Source organism: Corythoichthys intestinalis, chromosome 7 (assembly GCF_030265065.1).
Source record: "Corythoichthys intestinalis isolate RoL2023-P3 chromosome 7, ASM3026506v1, whole genome shotgun sequence".
Lineage (NCBI taxonomy): Eukaryota > Metazoa > Chordata > Actinopteri > Syngnathiformes > Syngnathidae > Corythoichthys > Corythoichthys intestinalis.
In genome coordinates, this window is record NC_080401.1 from 54,621,199 (window position 1) to 54,640,812 (window position 19,614).

General features: G+C 41.1%; 1 protein-coding gene across 2 annotated transcripts in view; it reads left to right on the top strand.

Annotated features, from left to right (window-relative positions):
- The window catches only part of LOC130919114 (cadherin-24-like), a 113,695-nt gene that overhangs the window by 14,705 nt on the left and 79,376 nt on the right, over positions 1 to 19,614 (top strand). The window contains exon 1 of one of the 2 annotated variants that reach the window (XM_057841549.1): positions 6,880 to 7,006. The exons of the other annotated variant lie outside the window; for it this stretch is intronic. The gene's annotated coding sequence lies outside the window, so the exon portion shown is untranslated. Of the gene's footprint in view, positions 1 to 6,879; positions 7,007 to 19,614 lie in introns of those variants that run through there. 2 annotated transcript variants of the gene reach the window in all.

Genomic DNA, 19,614 nt, shown 5'->3' on the forward strand with positions numbered 1-19,614 from the left:
ATCTAACAGAATTGCATAGGTGCCAATAATTTTGGCCAGCAGTGTATAGTATACCTCACGTCAACACAGGCTGACAGGTTGTTATAATTTTGTCCACAAATGATCAACGAAATGATAAGAACAATCATACAATCTCATCTACGTCTCATTGACTTCGTGTTGAATCCATTTATGGAGATTCTGTGAGTTCCTCTGCTTTAATTTTGTAGTTTTAACATTGTTAAAACACTGCTTACTTCAACCATAATTCATGCTGTTTTTTTCTGAACCGGAGGTTCGAGGCAGACATTGTCCAAGATAGCGCTGCACATATTTCGCTCAGGAAACTTGTCTATAAACTCATTTACTAAAAAAAAAAAAAAAAAAAAAAAAACATTAAATACAAAAAAAAAATCCAGCTGATGCGGAAGAGACTGAATAATGATAAAAAAAAATGATAAAGAGGTTGAGGTTACATACCTCCAGTCTCTGACAAGTCTTATCCATTTTGTAGAGACAATTGCTAATAACCTGACTTTTAATTATTCAATTGGTTTCAGAAATGGCTCATATACAGTAGGGCAAATAAGAATTTAGTCAACCACTAATTGTGCAAATACTCCCACTTGAAAATATTAGAGAGGCCTGTAATGGTCAACATGTCTAAACCTTAACCATGAGAGACGGAATGTGGGGGGAAAAAAACAGAAAATCACATTGTTTGATTTTTAAAGAATTTATTTGCAAATCATGGTGGAAAATAAGTATTTGGTCAATACCAAAAGTTCATCTCAATACTTTATGTACCCTTTGTTGGCAATAACGGAGGCTAAACGTTTTCTGTAACTCTTCACAAGCTTTTCACACACTTGCTGGTATTTTGACCCATTCCTCCATGCAGATCTCCTCTAGAGCAGTGATGTTTTGGGACTGTCGTTGGGCAACACGGACTTTCAACTCCCTCCACAGATTTTCCATGGGGTTGAGATCTGGAGACTGGCTAGGCCACTCCAGGACCTTGAAATGCTTTTTACGAAGCCACTCCTTTGTTGCCCTGGCTGTGTGTTTGGGATCATTGTCATGCTGAAAGACCCAGCCACGTCTCATCTTCAATGCCCTTCCTGATGGAAGGAGATTTTCACTCAAAATCTCTCGATATATGGCCCCATTTAGTCTTTCCTTTACACCACAGGTGTCAAACAGATTCTAGAAAGGGCCAAGTGGGTGCTGGATTTTGTTCCAACCGATACAACGCAGAGAGAATGAACTTCCTGCTGAAACAAGCAGCACTTGACAAAGTTTAACTGATTACACATGTAAAAGATCTAATTGGTGAAAAGGTGTCCTCTTCATTGGTTGGAAAGCAAACCTGCACCCACTTGGCCCTTTCTGGAATCGGTTTGACATCTGTGCTTTACACAGATCAGTCGTCCTGGTCCCTTTACAGAAAAACAGCCCCAAAGCATGATGTTTCCACCCCCATGCTTCACAGTGGGTATAGTGCAATTCAGTATTCCTATTCCTCCAAACACAAGAACCTGTGTTTCTACCAAACAGTTCTATTTTGGTTTCATCCGACCATAACACATTCTCCCAGTCCTCTTCTGGATCATCCAAATGCTCTCTAGCGAACCGCAGACGGGCCTGGACGTGTACTTTCTTCAGCAGGGGGACATGTCTAGCAGTGCAGGATTTGAGTCCCTGGCGGCGCATTGTGTTACTGATAGTAGGCTTTGTTACTGTGGTCCCAGTTCTCTGTAGGTCATTCACTAGGTTCTGGAATTTTTGCTCACCGTTCTTGTTATCATTTTGACGCCACGGGGTGAGGAAGGAGTTGAAAGTCAGTGTTGCCCAACGACAGCCCCAAAACATCACTGCTCTAGAGGAGATCTGCATGGAGGAATGGGTCAAAATACCAGCAACAGTGTGTGAAAAGCTTGTGTAGAGTTACAGAAAACGTTTGGCCACCGTTATTGCCAACAAAGGGTACATGACAAAGTATTTAGATGAACTTTTGGTATTGACCAAATTAGAGCAGGGCGGTAAACCGAAAATTTACCGTTACCGAAATTCTTCACGATGACCGACGTAATTTTGACCATGTCGGTAAATTCGGTAATTTAATAAAAGAAGAAAATATAGTCTTTTCATCCCGCTTTGACTCTGTGTTGTTCGGCTATGTTCATTCCCCTTTAAGAAAGCAGACAGTGTGCTTACGTTTGGAGTCACATGGTTTTCAGGAAGCCAATCAAACAGAAGCCCGGTAGGCTAACGCTAGCAGCTAACGCTAGCGGCTAACGCTACAAGTAAACTGGATGAAGTCGGGCTTAAGTTGGCTTCGCCAAACTTTCACCCGACATTAAGTAAACTTTTGATGGGTTCCAGATAGGGATGGAAAAACCGAGGCTTTCTGAAACAATGAACCACTTTTAAGACAATTGTCCTAAATTGAATCACTGTTTGACACACTGCAAGAGCCCCATCTACTGGATAAACAGTGCACGTTTTTTATAAAAGTAAAGTTGACAAATTGCCTCAGCATTACATATCTTCAATAGAATTAAGTGGATGTCGTCTATTTCAACCAGGAGATCGTGTCGTTATTAAGTGTGATTTACACAATTAAAGTTGACCTCTTTAAGCCTGTGTCATTGCTTTTGTCTGTGAAGATGTGTTCAAAGCAGTATTTGTAATACACGACAGTGCTAGTCTTGTAAGTGGCTCGTCCTAGATGACGGGGAGTAACTATGTATTGTTTATTTTTTGTAAAAATTACAGTACAGTAAGCACAGTGCTTGGGAACAGGAATATTACTTATTGCATACTGTAAGGATTTCCAAAATCATAAGATGTAAATAATTGAGCCGAATAAAAGAATGGAAAGGTTTGTGAAACATTTTATTTTTTAATTAAGTATCATTTCTGGGGGGCGGGTGGATGTGTCGTATTTGTATCTATTCTAAATATCTAAACGTATGCCACTATCTAGTGTATAACAATGCGGAATGAATTTAATGAAATTCAAGTGATGATATTTTTCAAGTCATACAAGCTGTTATAAATGTTCACACAAGAATTCTTATTGTTTACAAGATTTTTTTTAATACTTAATGTTTAGACTGCATGTGCAATTGTTAAATTGAAAGCTGGTAAATAAATTTAATGAGAAACTTAATTTGTATTCCATGCATTGATTCAAATTTTCAAATTATATAACAGTTTGCTTGGGCGAATTTATCGTCATTTATCGTTATCGCGGTAAATCTGCTCAATTTATCGTGATACGTACTTAAGGCCATATCGCCCAGCCCTAGACCAAATACTTATTTTCTACCATGATTTGCAAATAAATTCTTTAAAAATCAAACAATGGGATTTTCTGTGTTTTTTTTTCCCACATTCTGTCTCTCATGGTTAAGGTTTAGCCATGCTGACAATTACAGGCCTCTCTAATATTTTCAAGTGGGAGAACTTGCACAATTAGTGGTTGACTACATACTTATTTACCCTACTGTAAAAGCTAAGACCCTCCAAAAGGATGTTGAATGTACAAAAATATATTTGTTTCACTGAAAAAAGATTTATTATTTCATGAAGACGTAAAGGTCAAATTTTGGCAAGACAAAAGTTTTGTCGATTACAGAAAGTAGTGTGAAGATTGAACAAAATATGTACTTCAAATACAAAAATATGTTACATAACATAAGCGAATTAAGTAGTGGTGCTGTGAGATCCAAATTTAATATTTTGTATGACTTCCACGGGCTTGAAGGACTGCTTGAAGGATTCATACAAGTCATCAGGAACATCAAAGAAAGCAGTCTTGCATGCCTCCCAGAGTTCCTCAACATTCTTGGGTTTCGTCTTCCATGCTTCCTCTTTCATCCTACCCCAGACATGCTCAATTATGTTCATGTCTGGTGACTGGGCTGGCCAGTCCTGGTCTTAGCTTTCATATGAGCCATTTCTGAAACCAATTGAATAATTAAAAGTCAGGTTATTAGCAATTGTTTCTACAAAATGGATAAGCGACAAGACTTTTGTCAGGGACTGTAGTTAGCTGGGATTGGCTCCAGCACCCCCGTCACCCTCATGAGGGTAAGTGGCTCGGAAAATGAATGAATGAATACATTTTAAGTAAATATCTGTTTGTCTTGTCTAAATACATGTTTAATGTTGGAAGCTCTACCACACCAAAGCTACTATCGCAATTTCTCCAGAAATGGCAATTTGTTGTTACCAAAAATAGTCACTTGCCTATAAAGGGTTACACATATTTTAAACCTTTCCATCAAACAGCTGGAAACTAGCAAAGAATAATTTCTTTATGCTGCCATTGTTTTTTACTGTGAAATTAACATTTTGAATTTGACTCTTGAGTATTAATATTGATTGTGAACTGCTCTAGATTGGGAAAGTGGCACAGTTGTACGCTCATATAATGCATTTCATGCATTATTGATGATTGGTGTAATTGCAACGTGATTGTGGTGATGTGAAGAGGTTGATTAAGTCATTGATATTCAATCCATTGGAACTGGGAGGGACTGGCAGTGAATGATCATGTTTCAATGTTATTGAAGGTGATGGATGTCCAAACTAGGGGAGGGAACCACTGGGTAACGATGATCTCACGATATGGCAACAATTATCGATATATTAGTCAGGAAATCATTCTAGGATATTCTACAAAACAACGAATAAACAGAAAATAACAAAGATATTTTCATAGCGTCGCTTAAGGGAATGTCATGCCAAGATTAAACAATACAGTGGTAACTCTACTTATGAAAGTCTGTACATACAGAATTTTCAGGGTAAGACACGCCTCAAGGGGAAAATATTGCCTCTTGTTATGAAAGAAATTTCAGGATATGAAAGGCCAAAATACAGCATAGCTGATACTCGCAGCTCCCAGAGTTTACTGAATGTAACAGACTTCCTGGCATCCAAATGGCTAAGAGGGACCTCTACTGTATGTGTACGTGTGTATCGCAGCGTCCTCTTCATTTGCCCCTTGTGTACCGACAGCTTTACATTTGTGTATTAACTTTTATTGTTTAATCTGTTCTTGTTTTTTCACGTTAAACACAACACAGATTTTATGTTCATTGTGCAATAATCTAATTGTAATGTGTATTTGTTACATGTTTTGATGCATTTTTATGCATTAAAAACGAGTTACTGTAAGTCTGAATTTTGGGGGTGTTGAAACAGATTAGGGCATTTACATGGAAAACGCGTCTCTACTTACAGAATTTTCAAGTTACGAAAGTACTCCCAGAACCAATTAATTTTGTAAGTAGAGGTACCAAAGTATTGATCCAAATATAAGGCGCATCTGATTATAGGATGTGATGTCGGCTTTTGAAAAAATTGAAGGCTTTTAGGTAGGCCTTATAGTGCAGAAAATACCGTATATTATCAGTATTCATTTGTTCCTTCTGTTGTTCACTTACATAGGCCACAGATGGCCATAAATGCGCAATCCAGTTTGACTGGGAGGGCCGTCAGCGATCGAACGACCAATCAAATTGGATTGTATGTTGATGGCCGCCAATGGCCAGTGGCAGTTAAACGAGTAGAGACAGCGAGAACCAAAATTAGTATATGTTATGCGGCAAAATTGATTTTACCATGTGGCATTTTTTTGCCATTTGGGACTTTTTGGGGGGGATGTGGCAAAATTGATTTTGGCATGTGGCAAAATGTGTTTTGCCATGTGGCATGTTTTTGCCATGTGACAGAATGTGTTTTGTCATGTGGAATTTTTTTGCCACATGGCGAAATGGATTTTGATGTGTGCCATTATTTTGGTAAATGGCATTTTGGGGGGGGGATGGGGCAAAAGGGATTTTGGCATGAGGCATTTTTTTTTGCCATTTATGGCAAAATTGATTTTGCCATAAATGGCAAAATTGATTTTGCCATGTGGCATTTTTTTGCCATGTGACAAAATGTGTTTTGTCATGTGGCATTTTTTTTACCACGTGGTGAAATGGATTTTGGTGTGTGGCATTTTTTGGTAAATAGCATTTTTGGGGGGATGGGGCAAAATGGATTTTGTGATGTGGCATTTTTTTGCCATGTGGCAAAATGTGTTTTGTCATTTGGCATTTTTTTGCCATGTGGCAAAATGTGTTTTGTCATTTGGCTTTTTTTTTTTTTTTTTTTTTTTTTTTGCCATGTGGCATTTTTTTTCTTATGTGGCAAAATGGGCTTGTGTATGTGGCTTTTTTTTTCTTCTTTTTTTTGGGGGGGGCATGTGGCAATTTTGGGGGGGATGTGGCAAAATAGATTTTGGCATGTGGCATTTTTTTGGTATGTGGTAAAATGGATTTTGGTATGTGGCAAATTAATTTTGCTACATGGCAAAGAAAAATGCCAAATAGCAAAATCAATTTTGCCACATGGCAAGGAAAAATGCCACATGGTAAAATCAATTTTGCCACATGGCAAAATCAATTTTGCCACATGGCAAAGAAAAATGCCACATGGCAGAATTAATTTGACCACATGGCAAAAAATGCCATATGGCAAAATAGATTTGGCCACATACCAAATGCCACTTTTCGTTCTCGGCTCTGCTGGAAACGTGATCACTCAGTGTCATCCAAGTTGAAATACATAGATGTCTATGATTGTCAACTGCATTATGTAAGTTAACTATACAATTAAGCCCTAACAAAGGCCCAAAAACCCGCCTTCCAAAGCGAACTGGGTTCAAATCCAAGTGCGTGCGTGTGTGTGTGATTTCTATAGTAGCGCGACCCCCCTAAATGCTTGGCAAAGTGTCCCTCCTCAAAAATAGCAAGCTTTTAGAGCACCTCCTTCACGTCGAAGACTAATGGAGGCAAAAGACGAGTAAGTGAGGGAGGACGGAAGAGAGCGAGATGGAAAAAGAGAGGGAACCACAGAGGGAGGGAGGCTGGCTGCCTGGGTGAAGGGGACAGACCTCACGTCAAGCTCACATGAACCTCGGCATCCTCCTCCGCCGCGCGCCGGATCGCTTTCAGCCGCGCACCGGGTATGTAAATCTCACTTGACTTGAATTTCTTTCAGTCTTTTCTGTTTTGCCACGTGCGGCGAGGAAGCGCTCATCAACATCATTATCATCATACATGTTGTCATCGCCGCATCACCTGCAGCCATTGGTGCCAAAACATCATCATCATCAGTATCGGCTCGCTTGTAATACGATGAGTGGGTGAATCACATCAAGTAGGTCACTTTATTTCATGTGCTTATTATTTTTACTATACCGTCCGCCCTCTTAATGAGACAAGGTCGCGCCGCGGGCTGTTTTAGTGCGTTTCTCCGCTAACTTGGGAAGCACTAACAAGCAGCCAGATGTGCGTGCGGGACTGTGCGCGGATGTGTGATACTAATATTTTGCCAGTGTGCACTTTCCAGTCAGTTCTTGGTTAAGGCAAGCAGGAAATTCAAATGTTTTTATCCTTCAAGAACTGCACATGTAACGTTTGAATTAGGCGTACTTTCGTGTTTTGCAAATAAAAGTGGGGAAGCCTCTCTTACAAAGTTAAACCTTGTGTGCCTATGATGAAAAATAGTCATAATTTGATGCTAAGGGTTACAAGAAGTGAGTCAAAGCATTGAAATGGAACAGAAAATGACCACCTAGAACCAAAATGGTTGAGTTTCTGTTCAATTTTGGGCTAAGATCATTGAAAAAAAATTTTTTCTGTATGTGTGTTCTGTTGTGATAGACAAGTTGATCAAATTTTGTTCAAGTAGGTAAAACTAGACCCAGCTTGCAGTTGGAAGTCCTATGAGCACATCGACGTGTTCAATCATGTAACTACTTTATAGCGGGATATAAAAAAAATATTTGACATAGTCGACATTATTTGAAAGCTCTGATTTCAACTTCTCTCCCAGTTTTTATTTGGCACAGATGGATCACAGAAAACCGTAGATATGATCGTTTCATGTTAGGAAATTTCTTCTCCACTAGAGGGCACTCCCGATCTTTTGACGGGTGATGATTCATTTCTGTAGATTTTTCTAGTCAGAATTCGATGATTTTTGTGTTGGTTTTTTGGGCGGCCCAATACGGTCATGTGATAGGTTATAACAGTAATACTGTTCATATCGATGGTGTTGTGCTGAGAAAAAAACAAAACCATATTTTTCTTTTTCTAAATTTCCTAGAGGTATAACATTTCATTCAAACAAAAATGGCTGACTTCTTGGTCAGTTGTCGGTTTACTTCTTTGAGACTTTTTTTTGTGCGGCCTGTTATGACAGACATGTCCACCATATTTTGTTCAAATAGGTAAAACTGGTCTCGTGTTAATTTTTTTTTTCTAACTTTCCGAGTGGTAAAGCATATTGCGAAATATGATTCAAACCAAAATGGCTTCAATGATGTTCAGCTCTCAGTTTACATAATTTTGATAGACATGTTCACCAAATTTTGTTCAAGTAAGTAAAATTAATCTCAGAGGCTAGTTTTTTCAAAGTGGTGCAATGAAATGAAAAATGAAATAAAATGAAATAAAGCCCCTTTCACAAACATATCCCAGTAAATTCCCATGTAAGGTGATAGGGGATTTACTCGCGTCATTGCTTTCGAGCATGTAGAGATATCCCGGGAATAACACGAGGTGTTGTACACTGGCGCTCCGTGTGCGAGGAGGGCTGCTGGCGCGATTTTATAACCCGGACATTACGTCATTTCTGGTCGGCATCGGCTTCCACAATGTTGGTCAAATCATGTTTTTTTACAGAGGTTGTGGGAGCGTTCCCGACGTCGTAACTTCAGCCAATCCAAGCTCCTCAATACTGTATTTAATCCCAGGCATTTCAAGACAAGGGTGCCGAGATATTAACTTGCTGAGCGCCATCCGACACCTCTGCCGCCCTTTTTTTGAAATCCCCCACGTTGTTTTGTTGTCTTATCGGCTCTCTGCCTACCGCTTAGGTGCGGATTATTAATCCCCGTCGACCTGCTGTCATGGACATACTGTGTTATTAACCCTTTTTCCGCGATCACGTGTATTTTTGTTTGTATTTAATAAACCCTTGAACGGATCCCTCCGTTGTTTTTTGCTTTGTGGTGCAACCTTGTTTCCGCAGTTGTGGACCCTAACATCGGCAACAAAATAAACCACACATCTCTCTACGATCCAGTAGCAATTTAATTTCGTTATGTTTTCAGTTTATTTCCAGCTTGCTATGTTAATAATGGCAATGTTTGTTTACCTCTTTTCGGCTTACGCAAAGAAAGTGGAAGTGACGATCAGCCCGCCATTATATTTACGTAATCAGCCATCATGCTGTGACCCGGGAATTTAACGCTTGCTTTCGCATACGCCTCATCCTGGGAAAGTCCTGGACAATATACCGTATTGGCCCGAATATAAAACGGTGTTTTTTGCATTGAAATAAGACTGAAAAAGAGGTGGTCGTCTTATATTATACGCATTCACGACGCTAGATGGCGCCAGATATCATTAAAGCGATGTTCTGTCATGACAAATCTCAGCTACTCTCAAGTATAACCAGTTTGCATTATTTTATTGCAATGTTTTTCCTAATTCAGATTTGTTTCAAGACTACAGTTAGACTTCACTTTGATGGTTAATGCAGTTATTGCAATTTTATTGTTTTATCACAATAGATTGATATGTTTACATTTCAAAAACCAGAAGCCATTCATTTAGGAATGTGATTGCGCTTTAGTTTACATATTTAAATGTTCAGATATTATGATTTGAATGAGGCAAAATAACATGCGTTTTCTCTCAAATATATTGTTATAATAATTTGTTTCAGATGTACTGTAATTATTTTCTGTATGAAAATTAATTTGGTGTTCAAAAAGTCTTTTTTCAAACTTGAGTCTTGAAAAAGAGGGGTCATCTTATAATCAGGGCCGTCCTATATTCGGGCCAATACGCTACTAAGACACGACCCGTGAAATGACTGTAATCTCCATATCTGTCGACCCGGGAAATTGCTCTCACATACAAGTGCTGCCCGTTTAAATTCCGGGATTTTAACGGTGTTTAGGCGTATGTGAAAGGGGCTTAAATGATTCAAACCAAAATTGCGGACTTCCTGTTTAGTTTTAGGGTTAGATTTCCACCAAAATAATGGACTGCGAACCAAGACGTGTTTTTAGCTAACTTTAGCTAAAGAAACGGCTGTACTAATAGCGTATATTTAAATATTTGATGACAGTAACTATAATTTATATACAGTATCTAGTTTTGTGAATTTTCTTACCTCTAAGTCCATGTAAGGCCTGACAGCTCGCTAGCTAGCCTGTGGAGTTAGCTTAATCTTACCTTATGAGAACATGCCTGAATGCTTGTTTATTTTTGAGACATCTAACTGGGAGTGACACCATACGGCTTTGGGAAGGAAAAGAACTGCATTCATACTGATATATTCACGGAGTACATAATTTCTGATTTAGGTAGTCCACAGGCACATCGCTTAACCGTTTTAGATGTCCAGATTGTTTTTTTTTTCAACCTGTCCTGTTCAGCTGTTTGACACAGAGAATGGAAGTCTAAGTGCCCGGATGGTCTGAACAGTTTTAATGTTTCACATTGAGAGTCTGACATATTCCCATTGTGATCATTCAACATACCTCGTTTATTATGACAAAGCAGCGAACAGGAAGGGGTTATTGGGGAACAGAAGAAAAGAAAGACAAGAAGAAAAAAAAGAAACGCAAACTACAACAAGAAATACATTGAACGCCTACACTAACTGCTAATATGTTGGTGCTATTGTCAGCTAGATGTATTTCCGGTTGACACTGTGTGGGGAGCCTGTTGACCTGGGAAAGAGGGGGACGGGGGTGGGGGAGTCTATAAGCTATGGGATTGAAAGGGGTAGAGTGTACATAAATCAGCTCTGTGATCTTAGAACCCAGTAATCGTGTGAATCCCTTGTGAGTGTAAGCCCGTTGGCGACCGACCCTACGCCGCCCAATTGCCAATCCCGGCACCTGGACCCCCACCTGAACGTGCCCCATCACATCCAGCCGCACGCGAGCCCCACCAGGCGCGCGACAGCCAGGCAGACGAGCGGAGATGCCACGCGGGCGCCAACCCAGGGCCACGGCCCCCAGCCAGCCCAGGAAGGGAGGGAGGAAGGGAGGGAGGATGGTTGGGGGGGTTGGGGGGGTTCAGCGCAGCCCATCTCTCCTTCAGCAGCCCAGCAAAGGTGCCACTGCCCCCCGCCCCCGGGATCCAGGGTGGTCCCCCCGGCCAACCCCACGACCACATCCACCCCCGTCCGCCCACCCGGCCCATGACCCACAGCCGCAGACCCCCAACCGGCACGGCACCCCTAGCGGCCCATCAAGCCCAGGGCAGGGTCCCCGGCCGGAGCAGCCAACACCCCGCCAATACACCGGCGCCCAGCCAGCGACCCGCGACGGAGCACGGGGTGGATACCCAGTCAGAGAAGAGAGGGAAAGGCGGGAGAACGCCGAGGAGCCGCCACGGGGCAACGCAAGATCGGAGCCCCGACCTCCCCCCCGGTCCCGCGGCCGGCAGCCCAGGCAGAGGGGAGGCCACGCCCCTGGAGCCACGCCACAGGGAATGTCCACAGATTGTTGATCCTTATCGTTTTCTTCCGTAAGGTTTTATGGCAGTTGGCATGTCTCAACCACCAAATGTTCCCTTAACGACGGTCTCTAGTAAGCATTATTGGTCGACGGCCGTTTAAGAGGCGGTTGTAAAGCGAGGCTTCAGACTGGCAGCCAAAATCTGATTGTTTACCCATCGAAATTGAAATTGGATGGTTCTTTTCAAGTCGTAACAGTCACAAAGCACAGAAATTTTCTTTCATATCAGATACGGACAAGATGCTTCTCAGTCTGAACAGCTCAGATGGGTTGTCTGTCCGTGACGTCACTCTATAGCCCCGTTCAGATATACGCTGAACCGTTATGTCTAAAAGCAATTTCCTTGTTTGACTGACTTGACATGGACATTAACCAGGTCGCGTCCTAGTATAAAGTCCAGGACTTAACCAGGACGCGGCATGTATAAAAGCAGCCGGTTAATTCCCTGGGGGACCGATCATCATATCCTCATTCTTCGCAGTAAGACTCTGAAAGCCATGACACTGGTAAATCACACGTCACATTACACAGGAATTTACTGGAATAGAAGTCCGAAAGGGGCTTATGCTGGATGACACCTTTGTTGCCACAGCAACCTGTCAGGTGTGTTAATAATGTGGCCCAGTCTGAAAAGGCCCAGATCTGATTTGGACACTGGCTAAAAATAGTGTGAACAGTCAGCCCTGAAAATCAGATTGAGGAGGAATCCAATTGGAATCAGATATGACTGCAGTCTGAACGCAATCTGATTGTCATGGCTCGGTCAGATGCCGCTTAACTCTAAAGGATTGTCTGCCATTGACGGGGCTAGATAATCCAATTTGACTGGCAGGGCTTGCGAAAGTTTGTTCATTTGCTGCCACTCTGCTCCTTGAAATGGATTGGGAATCTACTCATGATAAACCATTTGGTGAGAGGGTGCATCTTGGCCAAAGGAAGAATTAATCGTATTTTTTAACTAATTGGTTGCCACTGATAGCAATCCAACTTCAAATGAAGTGGTTGTCTGTTTAGTAGGGATAAACTCTTTGAAATTCACAGCAGAAGGATTATAGCCAGTAGCCATCTTGGATAGGGTGACCAGCGGTTGGAAATTAGATCTCGAAAAGTACATATTGCACGGCATTAGCACCAAGGGCAGAGCTGAGGGGGGTGCTGAAGGTGCGGCAAAACCTGGAAAAGGCCTCCAGGGAGCCCGGTTTGCGGGCATGAATAGGGTGTGGTTGGCCGAGGGGAGGCTCAAACAGAAAGGTAAAATGATGCTCGAAGCTGTAATATAGTGTTGAAGTGTTAAAGCAACACTTGGTAACTTTTCAGTTTTGGTCGATTTTTAGCGACGCCGGTGGACTGCGTTTACGATGATGACCAGCGCTGCATTTCCCATGACGACCAGCACATACAGTGGGGCAAATAATTATTTGGTCAACCACTAATTGTGCAAGTTCTCACACTTGAAAATATTAGAGGCAACATGGGTAAACTTCAACCATGAGAGACAGAATGTGAAAAAAAAAATGAAAATCACATTGTTTGATTTTTAAATAATTTATTTGCAAATCATGGTGGAAAATAAGTATTTGGTCAATACCAAAAGATGTAGCCTTTGTTGGCAAACGTTTTCTGTAACTCTTCACAAGATTCTCACACACTGTTGCTGGTATTTTGGCCCATTCCTCCATGCAGATCTCCTCTAGAGCAGTGATGTTTTGGGGCTGTCGTTGGGCAACACGGACTTTCAACTCCCTCTACAGATTTTCTATGGGGTTGAGATCTGGAGACTGGCTAGGCCACTCCAGGACCTTGAAATGCTTCTTACGAGGCCACTCCTTTGTTGCCCTGGCTGTGTGTTTGGGATCATTGTCATGCTGAAAGACCCAGCCAGGTCTCATCTTCAATGCCCTTGCTGATGGAAGGAGATTTTCACTCAAAATCTCTCGATACATGGCCCCATTCATTCTTTCCTTTACACAGATCAGTCGTCCTGGTCCCTTTGCAGAAAAACAGCTCCAAAGCATGTTTCCACCCCCATGCTTCGCAGTCGGTATGGTGTTCTTCAGATGCAATTCAGTATTCTTTCTCTTCCGAACACGAGAACCTGTGTTACTACCAAAAAGTTCTATTTTGGTTTCATCTGACCATAACACATTCTCCCAGTCCTCTTCTGGATCATCCAAATGCTCTCTAGCGAACTGCAAATGGGCCTGGACGTGTACTGGCTTCAGCAGGGGGACAAGTCTGGCAGTGCAGGATTTGATTCCCTGGCGGCGCATTGTGTTACTAATAGTAGCCTTTGTTACTGTGGTCCCAGATCTCTGTAGGTCATTCAGTAGGTGCCCCCGTGTGGTTCTGGGATTTTTGCTCACCGTTCTTATCATTTTGACGCCACGGGTTGAGATCTGGCATGGAGCCCCAGATTGAGGGAGATTATCAGTGGTCTTGTATGTCTTCCATTTTCTAATAATTGCTCCCACAGTTGATTTCTTTACACCAAGCGTTTTACCTATTGCAGATTCAGTCTTCCCAGCCTGGTGCAGGTCTACAATTTTGTCTCTGGTGTCCTTCGACAGCTCTTTAGTCTTGGCCATAGTGGAGTTTGGAGTGTGACTGACTGAGGTTGTGGACAGGTGTCTTTTATACCGATAATGAGTTAAAACAGGTGCCATTAATACAGGTAACGAGTGGAGCCTCGTTAGACCTCGTAAGAAGGGGTTAGATCTCTTTGACAGGCAGAAAACTTGCTTGTTTGTAGGTGACCAAATTATTTAACTTATAACTAACCAACTAACTTATTTTCTACTCTAATTTGGAAATAAATTATTTAAAAATCAAACAATGTGATTTTCTGTTTTTTTTCCTCCACATTCTGTGTCTCAAGGTTGAGGTTTACTCATGTTGACAATTACAGGCCTCCCTCATCTTTTCAAGTATGAGAACTTGCACAATTGGTGGTTGACTAAATACTTATTTGCCCCACTGTACCCGCATAGTGTCGTAAAATCGTGATAGTCGTCTGCAGATGGATTAAACAGCATTTCTGTTTGAGTGAAGGATAAAAATGAATAAGGTATTTAATCCAGTTGTGGCTAAACAATAGCATATCACAGTTAGCAACCGTGTGGCTTAAGCCCCTTTCACATATGCCTAAACAAGATTAAAATTCCGTGATTTAAACGGGCAGCCCTTGTATGTGAAAGCACTTTCCCGAGTCGACTGGTATGGAGATTACACGGACATTTAGCGGGTCGCGTCTTAGTATAATGTCTGGGACTTTCCCGGGATGAGGCGTATGTGAAAGAAAACGTTAAATTCCCGGTTCACAGCACAATGGCTGATGATGTGAATATCATGAAAGCCCGCAAACAGTTTGCTGAAGACATGTCAACAAAGCACATGGATTACTGGAACCAGGTCCTATGGTTTGATGAGACGGGTGGGCTTTCTTGTGTACCGTCTTCAGAGGATGCTTCCTCCTGGGGTGACAGCCATGCACACCAATTTGATGTAGAGTGCGGTGTATCGTCTGAGCTCTAACAGGCTGACCTCTTCAATCTCTGCAGCAATGCTGACAGCACTCCTGGAACGAGTCACATGACATATTGGAGGAAAAATGACAAGCAGTATTCACTTTGGACATTTCGGTGCCGCCAGTGCCTCGTCCCGGTGCGGCGTTCGCTCGGTGCCGCCTGCTTCCGCTTCCTGCCCGCCTCTCTTGTCTCCCTCCAGTTCTCCAGTCCCGCCTTTCTTTGAAACAGCATCAATCACGTAGGGGGGGGGTGTCCCTCAATCATGATCACCCTCAGCTGCCAACAATTTAAACTCATCACTAAAACCATGCAATATAAAAAATTGTCCCGATCCCGATGTATCGGGATGCCGATCAATCGGGTCAAATCACGTCATTTTCAAAGTATCAGAATCGGCAAAAAAATATCGGACATGCCTTTTTTTAATAAATATATATGTATATATATATATATATATTCATATATATATATTTTTTAAATTAAATCGTTTTCTAAATGTATTTAACGTTAGAGACATAATGTCATACTCTTCCAGAGTCTTTAGTTTAAGCTTAAGGTAGGGTTATCAAATTTATCGCGTTAACGGTGAGAATTAATATTTTTTACATTTATCACATTACAATATTTAACGCAATTAACGCATGCGCTGCACGACCCATTCACGCATTGTCGCGTTCAATCTATAATGGCGACGTTTTACCCATACAGTTTATAGAGCTAAAAGGCAGCGTAAAATGAGGAGAGAATTTTGGCAGCCTTTGGAGCCTTTTTTTAATTGGCTAAAGCCTTACAATCCCTCTCCCAACGATTAGAATAATCGTGGGAAGCAATGTGGGGAAGAAAGGTACTAGTTGATCTTTTTCTTAACACCCTATTTTATTTCCCAACGCAGAGAAGATATATCAATTGGTACCACGACGCACAGTCATTGTTGCACTTCCCATCATGCATTTGGGCAGAAGTTAAATGGCTACAGTATCATTTACTGAAAGCTCAACAAATACACTAGATGGCAATATTTAGTCACAATATACAAAGTCACATTTATCCTTTAAGAATTACAAGTCTTTCTATCCGTGGATCCCTCTCACAGAAAGAATGTTAATAATGTAAATGCCATCTTGAGGATTTATTGTCATAATAAACAAATACAGTATTTATGTACTGTATGTTGAATGTATATATTCGTCCGAGTTTTATTCATTTTTTTCTTAATGCATTGCCAAAATGTATATGATCGAGAAAAATTATCGGGAATGATTGGAATTGAATCGGGAGGGGAAAAAAAGCAATCGGATCGGGAAATATCGGGATCGGCAGATACTCAAAGTAAAATGATCGGGATCGGATCGGGAGCAAAAAAACATGATCGGAACAACCCTAGTTAAAACACTACAACACATAGAAACAGTTAAAAAAAAATCACACAATACTAAAAGTATTAAAACATGTTGGCAGCAAAGATAAAAAGGGTCAATTCTGACAGATATAGAGGTTGAAGGAAGAAAAGAGGCAAAGACTGACTTAGTCACAGCCAGAAAGGGTTGATGACAGTGTTGATTTCTATTCACTGTTCAACTTCTCCCAATTCAAGTCTGTCACAGTCACAGCCAATTATTATCTGGTCTTTGCCTTTTTGGCAAAGCCAGATAATGTTATTCTGCGACTTTACTATTATTTATTTTTTTATCAACTTATTCTCCGCGTTTTTCAGCGCGCCGTACAGCCCGTACCGCTGCACCGATCGGCACCGTTCAGGTATCGACACGTCCGGAATTTTTGTGTTACTGTGGCTTTTTGTCAAATGGCCCCGAAAAATTTTCCGTTTTCACGTAAATGCTGATTTTCCGATTTAAAAAAAAAAATTTTTTTTCAAAACGCTACTTCTCGTACAATTTTTGACCAAATAACATAATTTGACATCAGAAATTCCGGGACGGTGAGGGGCATAAAGATTGTATGCAGAATTTGGAAAAAATTTACGGTTCCCCCAGAATTTGCCCAAAACGTTCCCATTCATTTTTAATGGGAAATGTCCCATTCACTTTCAGTGGGATTTCCAATCTCCATTGCATTGTTGCCATTGACGGCCATGTATGTCAAATCTATTGATGCTAAAGGATTTGAATTCTATCAACGCCTATGTAACTCAATGCCGTTGACGGCCATGGACGTCCAAAAATTTTCCCATTCATTTTCAATGGGAAAAACAAAAAATTCCCCAAATCAACAGGAAATGACCAGATATCAATAGGACGTGTCCACCAAACTTCCCCGATTCCATTGACGCTTTTGAAGGGTGCTGCCATTGACGGCCATAGACGTCCAAATTTTCCATTCATTTCTAATGGCATTTACTTTGTTTAGTGCCACTGATGGGGATGTTTGTCCATTCTATTGATAGCCCTGGGCGGGGGTAAGATCTGTATCTCCACACGGCAAAGACCAGAAGAAATTTCTCCAGAAATTGCAGTTTCTAGTACTGTAACGCTGTTTAAAGTGGAAGTTATGTTGTTGTAAAGTGGATTAAATTTTTGTTCATGTACCCCGTTTGATCCATGAGCACCTGCTCCTCCATCGGTCTCTGCACGGCCGTGGTGTGTTGGGTGGGCGCGTCTGTACAAGCGCTCACTTCCTGTTCTATAATTCCTGCGCCAAAATAAAAGCATGCATCACAAAAAACAAAAGTCAACATTAGGTCTGTCGCGATAACAAATTTTAGAGGGCAATAAATTCTCTCATAAATTATTGCGATATGCGATATTATTGCGCCCCCCACCCCCAATTTTTTTTTAACCAATTTACAATAACACAGTAAGAATACAGTATATATTCATAATACTAAGTAATATTAAGTACACCCATTTATAGGCAATAAACATTTATTCTTAAATTCAAAAATACTTTTTAAGAAATCACAACTAAAAACAATAGACCATTCCTCTTTTAAGTAAAAGACAACAATATCAATACCGCACAGAAACACAGAATAAAGAAAATGTCTTTTTCAAGGAAAGATAAAAATTGCACTTCAAAAACTTAAGCATTTAGGCACAGAGGTACAGTATAAAGTTATAGTAACACAAACAATTGCACTTCAACAACAGAGACAAATAGATTATTTAAGCAGCAGTAACAAAAATTTGGCTTCACTAAGCCTATAGGTTCATACTGCAGGTCTTAATGCACAAATTCGATTGTTTGTCATGTATGTCTGGCTTTTTGGCGTGCCGGCTTCTGACGGCATGCACAGAAGCATCAAAACAAATTACACATGCTAGCTGTATGTCATTCCAGGGTGATCATATTTTTATTTCCAAAAAGATGACACTAATAACAGACATTAATAATCCCCATTTAGTCCTTTATTTAAAGTTTATATGGACTGATAGAACGCATACACGCACACACATAAGCCTTGACTTGTGTGCGTGACATGACGTGGGTGTGTCAATTTGCCCGTCTCGGCCATGTAAGCATTACTGAAAATATTGCTCATTCGGCGCATAGAATTAAAATAAAAAATTGTCAGGCTTATCCTTTTCTTCATTTATGTTTTTTATGACCGTGTTTAAGCCCACTTCGTGCACAAAAGTGAAAGTTCAGACCGCCAACCACATTCTGAAAAAATGTGGCCCAGATTGGATTTAGACCGCATACGAAAGTGACCCAAATCGGATTTTAAATGGTACAGTTCTACGCGACTTGCCATGTTCAGACCGTCGAGTCAGAAAAACACGAAAAAAAATCGGATTTATGGATTAAGACCTGTAGTATGAGCCTAGCTTGCTATGTTCAAATGTGTAAAACGAACATACCCAGAAGTCAATAAAACAGAGTGAATCCTCATCTCATCACAGCATATTGCGCTGTTGGTAACCAGGGCCGGCCCAGGCCATTTGGGGGCCCTAAGCAAAATAATGCCAAAGGGCCCATATTTTCTGCTAAACATTTCGTCACAGTGTACCGTGAAACCCATACATGCAATCCAACCCATACGTCCATATTTTGTATTTTAATCATATTTTTTTGCACTACATACTTCAAACTTCTCACCCCAAATGACATGTAATGACAAGAAAATGGATGTTTGCATGGATAAACGGCAATGCGCGCCACATTATTCGTGATGCTCTATTAACAACGTATAAAATGAGGTTGCCAGATTGGGGGCCCCCTAGTGGTCAAGGGCCCCAGGCAGCTGCATAGTCTGTGTATAGACCCTACCCACCGACGTCACAAAACCACGTGCTCGCTGTATGGTTCCGCCCACTTGTCCGTCATTTTGTCTCTGTATTAGCATTGGTTTCAATTGATCGAGGAATTTAAAATGCATTTCATGGAAGACCCGGTGCTTTCTGATGCCGTAAACTCACTGGATGTGTTGCATAAAAGGCGTTATGTGGAAAAGCTTCGTTCTATACAGTCGCCAGATCCATATTTGATGCCCAAATCGATGTTTTTCGACCCACTGTCTTCGCCCTGTCTGCCTGACATCTGCTA